Consider the following 7,920-nt stretch of genomic DNA (forward strand, 5'->3'; position numbering starts at 1 on the left):
ACTTGCCAGCTTTAATTATAGTCCACATGCCATTACCAAGCTAGTTGTTGAACAAACAGGAGAATCTCAGTGAATGTACAATCAAGTGTTTGATTATATTAACATTTGTTTGTTAAGGTTAGTAAAAGAGTATCTTCTTTATTACATTACCTCAGTGACAGAATTTATATTTGCCTGTAATGAAATTACATTTGTTGCCTTCTGTGATGGCTTTTCTGCTATTTTTCAGTTCTGCTGCATATTCAGTAGCAGATTTGATAGATCGTCTCCTTAAAAAGAAAAGGAAAAATTCAACATTTAGATCACTATAACAAAGACCAAGAAAAAAAAATAATGTGCAAATATATAAATAATCAAGCTCCTGAGCAACAAAACGCATGCATAATTTGTCCTACTGTATACCCACATGCAGTGGGTATACCCACATGCAGTGCTTTATTTGGAATTTAGTCTTCAGGATTGCAGAAAAGGGAATAAACAGAATCTCTCTTTCTATGGCTAGGGACACTCAGGTAGAGAAGATAAATGTCTACCCAAGGTCATGAACTCTTCTGCTGAGAACTAGGAGAGGAAATACCAATTGCTGAGCCTCTTCTCTGAAAGCTAGACTATGGGTTTTTATACTGAAAGACACAAGGTATCCAGGATTTGTTTTATTTAGTTTCTCTCTTGCTGCATTAGTGTTCACTCAATAAGAAAGGTCTCCTGAAATACTGAAACTTCTAGACAAGCAGAAAATGTCCCTTGAGGATTAATGAAAGCATCAGAAATGTTGCCTCATACACCTAAATTAGCTCATGGAATCTAAAGTTGATAACTTTTAAAGCGAATTACAATTGTATATAATAAAATTAAATACATAATGTATGATAAGTAAATCTGGTTCTAAGCACTTAGTTTGCTTTGAGCATCCATGACTTACTCCACTGCTGTGACATTGTCTTACATTTGCGATGCTTATGATAAATCATTTTCTTTGTGTGCTACATGACTACTTAGAAAACTAGATTTTTAACTGGAACCAAGGAGAAACGTGAAATTATTTTAAGCTTTTATGAGAAATTAAATTATTGTTAACACTATGAAAACTATTTGCATACTCCTAAAAATCAGAAAATATATTTTTGAGTAAGGCCAAGTTGCAGTATTTGTCTTCATATACCATAAGCAGACAATTTCTCCCTCTGATTTTCTTGTTAGTCTAAAAGTAGGGGAGGGTAAAGATTAAAGAAATTTGCACCATCCTTTCAAGAGCTGCAGTCTGTTGGCCAGACGTGTAGGCTGGAACATAATAGAGCAAAACTATGACAAATATCTCATATTCCAGATGCACTGCAACCTTTAGTTTACACAAACACTCTTGGGAGATTTATTTTTTATGGGTCCTATACTGATATTTGGCAACACTGAAAAACATTCAGTTTCCAGTTGACTATAGTGCTCTGCTTTGGTTTACAAGTGTGATTTTAAAATAAGCAAACTGAAGTGTCTGTTTTGATTAACAATTTCCTTTTATTTATGTAATACTAAACTGATTTAGACTAGGCTAGACTAGACTAGAATAGGACTATTTCAGTTGGAAGGGACCTACAACGATCATCTAGTCCAACTGCCTGACCACTTCAGGGCTGACCAAAAGTTAAAGCATATTGTTAAGGGCATTGTCCAAATGCCTCTGTCTTGCTTTAACCCCAGTTGGCAACTAAGCACCACATGCGCGCTCGCCCTGCCTCCCCCTGGTGGGACAGGGGAGAGAATCAGAAGAGCAAAAGTAAGAAAACTCATGGGTTGGGGCAAGAACAGTTTAATAATGGAAATAATAATAATAATAACAACAACAACAACAACAATAATAAAATTGTAATGGAAAGTAAAACAACAAGAGACAGAGAGAGAGAGGAACAAAACCCAGGAAGGGAAAAGGAAAAAAACCAAGAGGTGATGCAACCACTCATGGCCTGCTGACCGACACCCAGTCAGCAGTGTCACCCAGTCACCCTGAGCAGCAATCACTGCGGCCTGGCCAACTCCCCCCAGCTTATATAGTGAGCATGATCTCATACGGTATGGAATATCCCTTTGGCCAGTTTGGGTCAGCTGTCCTGGCTGTGCTCCCTCCCAGCTTCTTGTGCACTTCCTTGCTGGCTGGTACGGGAAGCTGAAAAGTCTTTGACTTACTATAAACACTGCTTAGCAACAACTAAAACATCAGTGTGTTATCACATTATGCTCATGCTAAATCCAAAACACAGCACTACTAGGAAAAAAATTAACTATCCCAGCCAAAACCAGGACAGCCTCTTAATCACTGACAGGCTTGGGGCATCGGCCACCCAGAACTGCACACAAGACTCAAGGTGAGGCTGCAGCAATGCTGAATACAGCGGGATAATCACCTCTTTTGGCCGGCTGGTTATGCTGTGTTTGATGCACCCCAGGATGCGGTTTGCCCTCTTGGCTGCCAGGGCACACTGCTGAGTCATATTGAACCTGCTGTCGAGCAGCACCCCCACATCCCTTTCTGCAGGGCTGCTCTCCAGCCACTCCTCTCCCAACTTATATTTGTTCCTGGCATTACTCTGTCCCAGGTGCAGAATCCGGCATTTTGACTTGTTAAGTTTCATCCCATTATTATGAATGTATGTCCAATTTGAAAACCAATCCTTAATCCATAAGCCACAAAACTCTTTTCCAGTCTTGGAAGTAATTTTATGGGTTGTCCACAACAGATTTACAAGGTGACTAATATGTTATTTTAATTTTACTTCATATTTTACATACAGCCTGTGATTTGTTAATTCTTCAATGAATTTATGAATCTGTGACATGTATATACTAGGTATTGCACAGAGCTGCAGAAGAAAAACTTTGTCTATACCAAGTTAAAGGCAACTTACCTTCCATAGAACATAACAGTTTGGCTGTAGAAGATGCATAGAGAAACTCTATGCACTATGAGTCTGAATCAGATTAAAGACAAATAATTCAGGCAGGAATATTCTGAATGAATTACAGTACCTGTGACACACACTACTTACTGGTTCCAGAGGGACGTATACATGTTTTGGGAAAGGGGGTGAAGTCCCTACTTTTGCCTATATGCTGAGGGTGGGAGTGTTATTACAGTACTATGACCTGCTCTCCTGTCAGGTGGTTGGGATGTAGAACTGGGAAAGGCTTCCTGAGATGCTGACCATAGTCCTCTGCTTTCACAGGCAAGCATATCATATAATGCTGTTTATAAACTAAGCAAGCTTCCTAACAATAGTTGAACATGTTCCCATCCATTAGAAAACTACCATAACAATTCTGATAGTAAAGAAGGCATTTAATTTCTATGCTAAGTTTATTCATGGCCAGTTGATACCCATTTGTTCTTATTACTTGTAGTTTAAATATCTCACATATCTTCCTAGTGTTTATCTTTTCCACTTTTCCAGCCCCCCAATATATTTAGATTGAACAGTCATATTAGACTTAGACCTTAATTTTCCAGGTTTAATGAGCCAAAGCTTTTATTTCTTCCAGCAAGATAAAGTCTCCATTATCCTTATTATTCTGTAAGCCTTCGGTGCACTGATTCCAGTTTAAATGCAGCTCCCTTGATATAGGTGACCTTGCAAACTTTTCCCTTTCTTGGAATGTTAGCTGTAAGTCATCACTGAATCGTTGGCTTTAGGACATCATTAATATTGTCTATTAATCATATCCTTCACCCCTTTAGCCAGTTATTTCATTAATTAGTTCTGTCTCTTTTTTATTTTTTCTCTCCTTTTTTTTCCCCTGGTTTAATCTGAAATATTTTGCAAAATATCTATTTTTGTTGACTGTGATCTAATCACATTTTCCAAAACTACTTTTTTGTCCAGCTCTTCTGTTATGGTTTTGATACCATAGGATGTATCACCCTTTACTGTAGTAACTATTTGATAAAGGAATATGCCACAACACTGTGAAATAACTGGGCCCTACTATTTATTAACAGCATTTGTTCTTTAATATATATGTGAAACTACAATTCTGCCCACAAAGATAATTTCTGATAGCATTTATTTCCTTAGTAAATTCATATCAAAACCTGACCCATGGGGATTTATAAGAGCTTTCCACTCCTTAGGCTTCATCTGTACAAAGCCGGAGTCTTAGGAGCTTTATGCAAGAGAAGCATGAACAAACCTAAGCAAGTTGTAGAAATGAGGTCAGTGACAGAAAAACTAAGCCAGGCTGTGCAAATCTTTTCACATTTCCTTATCTTTAATGAGGAAATGAACTATGAAGAATGCAGTGAGATAGTGGTAGGTCACTTCTAAATAGTTTTGCTTCTCAGTACTCTACTATTATTCTCATCTTCATCTTATCCAGGATAAGTCACTAATGTTCATCACTCTAGAACATTTACCTCTAGTCCTGTACTGGGTTTATACGACAAAGTTTTGGTAGTGGGGGGCTGCAGGGGTTGCCTCTGTGAGAAAAGACCAGGAGCTGCTCCCATGTTGGGCACAGCCAGTTCCAGCCAGCTCCAAAATGGATGTGCTGCTGGCCAAAGCTGAGCCCATCAGTGGTGCTAGTGGTGCCTCTGTGATAACATATCTAAGAAAGGGTAAAAAGTGCTGTGCAGCAGCTGTGAGAGAAAGCAGTGAGAAAATGTGAGAGAAACAGCCCTGCTGAAACCCAGTTCATCGAAGAAGAAGGGGGAGGAGGTGCTCCAGGTGCCAGAGCAAAGATCCCCCTGCAGCCCAGGGAGAAGACCATGGTGAAGCAGGTTGTCTTCCTGCAGTCCATGGAGGACCATGTCAAAGCAGACATCCACGCTGCAGCCCATGGAGAGCACACGCAGGAGCAGGTTTTCTGCAGGAACTGTGGCCCTTGGGGGACCCAGAGTGGAGCAGTCTGTTCCTGAAGGATTGTACCTCATGGAAAAGACATTTTCTGGAGAAGTTCCTGCAGAACTGCATCCCATGGGAAAGACCTACATTGGAGAAGTTCACGTCCCATGGAACAGGGAACACTGTGAGGAGGAAGGTGTGGCAGTGAAGTGTTATGACCTGACAGCAAAACCCATTCCCCATCCCTGCTGTGTTGCTCGAGGTGGGGGAGGAGGAGGTAGACCTGGGAAGAAGGTGGGGGTGGAGGGAAGGTGTTTTTAATTTTGTTTTTATTTCTCACTATCCTATTCCATTATTAACTGACTATAAGTTAAATTAATTTCCCTAAGTTGAGTCTGTTTTGCCCATGATGGTAATTGGTAAGCGATTTCCCTGTCCTTATGTCAACCCAGAAGCTCTTTCATCTTATTTTCCTGCCTTGTCATGTTTAGGAGGGGGAGTGAGAGAGGGTCGGTGGGCACCTGGCAGCCAGTGAAGATTAGCCCACCACAGCCTTTTCCTTTTCCCTTGCTCAAGTGTGGGGTTCACACAGAATCTTCCAGAGTCCCATGTGGGATTAAGAGTAGTATAAAATATTTCTCACATTCTAACTTGCTACAATAAAGATTTGTTTTATCCTTAAAGAAGAATGCTAATATTTCCACATTGCTTCAGGATAAGGACCAGTTTCTAAGAGTAAGATGGACTAAGCAAAATGCAAATACAGCAAGGCAGTAATATTTACTTGCACACAAACTATTCTAATATGATCAATAAGAACCTTAGTTAATTGCAGAAAAAGATTACAAGCAGAATAAAAGACAAAATGAAGACTGTCTTGCTGCTTATTTGTAAGCACAGTTTAAGCAATATAATGAGATCATGTACAAATAGTGTGGAGTCTGGTACTCATTTTATGACTACCTTCTGATGTGCTTTATATCACTATGCAGGTCATCTGACCATTCAGTTTCCCCTGATTTAGTCAGGCTGCACTTTATCCAGGAAGGGACTGTGTATCTTTCTGAATGTGTTTATACGTTAGCAAGGCACTGCGATAATACATAAACCATAAAATCAAAGAGAATAGAGCTGGAAAGGCTCTGGAGAGATCATCGGGTTCACAGGTTACCACATGGTAAACACTGGGCCACATTCTGAGACACAGTTAGGTATCTCAGGTCTACTTATTTATTTTGAAACAACTGTGCTGCCTTCTATCATCTGAAGACGCAGGTTATTTACAGATTACACTTTTAAGGACTATGAAGAAAAAATTTTTAAGTCCCTGAACATGATATCAAAGAAATTTATTTAATAGCATTCGGGTATTACAAACCAGTAATATAGCCATTGGCATAAGAGGAGTATCAAAGTAGCTCTCAGGACACAGACATAAGCTATGATTTATTAATTTATTATTTAATCAACTTGTGGCTCATCTTTTTGGCACATGATACATTTTCATTCCTCTAAATTGCATAGGGATTGCAAATCCATCAGGCAAGATGATGCAGTTTCTAAAATCTCACATTTTGGAAATCAGGAAATCTTTCCTTCAGCAATGAAAGCTGGAGATCTCCTTTTCTGCATCTCTGGATCTGCCCCATCCTATCTCAGTTTATATGTATATTGCTGCCAGTGCTTCTTACCTTGTTTTCATGAAACTTTGCCAATATCGTTTTATATGGCACTCATGCTACATAAAATCTGCACTAAATGTGTATAACTAGGCATTTTAGAAATGGGTTAATTGCATAATTTATAAGATATTCAAGTCATAGAATGCACAAATCACATGAATGCATAAGACATTAGTTTTAAATCAGTGACAGAGCTTACTAAGAAGAACCATGAGATGGCTTTTTACTTGTGCGTATTACAACCTTTCAGAGCTTCTCCTTCTGCCATAAGGTAATTAGATCAGTCCAATGATGTGAAACAAATGTTTAAGGCTATTTAATTGGCACCAGAGTTCCATCTTCTAAAAATAGTGTTTTCATAAGAAAGATAAAGAAATCAAAGAAAATCAAGACAAGATAAATCTCTAATCTCTTATGTGGATAATTTTTAATCCTTCATAATCTCTAAATACCAAATGCGAGAAGGGCAATGCTTTTAAAGAAATACAGGGCAAGGGCATAGTAAAAGCAGAAAAGAAATAGAAGTAAAATCAAATTCATATGCCAATAACAATAGGCTCTAACTGATGTTAAGTCTTGGTTAGCAGTTAACAGATAGCAAATTAATTATTCAAAATGTTCTACAGAAACGAAACTGAGTTATTTAAAAATAAAACAAAATAAAATGGAGAAGTGATAGGTGTACTAATGCCTTCATTTTCAAAATAGTAGAACACCCTGAGAATCTCCTTCACAGATTCTTCAATATAGAGCTTTCCAGAAACAGATCTTTCCAGAGTAGGACCCTTCAACAAAGACAGGGTTAAGGAGAAAGTATGAAGAGACACAAACCAATTGATAGCTAAGTCCATGTAAATTTAGCTGAGGGAAGCATTTTCAATACAGTGTAATAAAAAGGCAGTGTTTTATGCGTTCAAGCAGACCAGATCTTAATTTAATAGGAATCAAAATAATTACTGTAAGTATGGCCTTGTTCACGTGAAGAAAGACTTCATACTTTTATGGAATATTACGGATTTAATGATCTCTGTCAGAGTCTGCAAATCATCTGGAAGACATTCTGGAGTGAATGCCTCTGTTTCCTGAAAAAAATGGAAACAGAAACTGATCTCCTTCTACGACCAGGTGACCTGCCTAGTGGATGAGGGAAAGGCTGTGGATGTGGTCTACCTGGACTTCAGCAAGGCCTTTGACACCGTCTCCCACAGCATTCTCCTCGAGAAGCTGGCGGCTCACGGCTTAGACAGGTGGACTCTGCGCTGGGTCAAAAACTGGCTGGACGGCCGGGCCCAGAGAGTTGTGGTGAATGGAGTTACATCCAGTTGGCGGCCGGTCACGAGCGGTGTTCCCCAGGGCTCAGTTTTGGGGCTGGTCTTGTTCAATAGCTTTATCGATGATCTGGATGAGGGGAT

The sequence above is a fragment of the Aptenodytes forsteri genome, unplaced genomic scaffold (genome assembly GCF_000699145.1).
Source record: "Aptenodytes forsteri isolate BGI_AS27 unplaced genomic scaffold, ASM69914v1 Scaffold144, whole genome shotgun sequence".
Taxonomy (NCBI): domain Eukaryota; kingdom Metazoa; phylum Chordata; class Aves; order Sphenisciformes; family Spheniscidae; genus Aptenodytes; species Aptenodytes forsteri.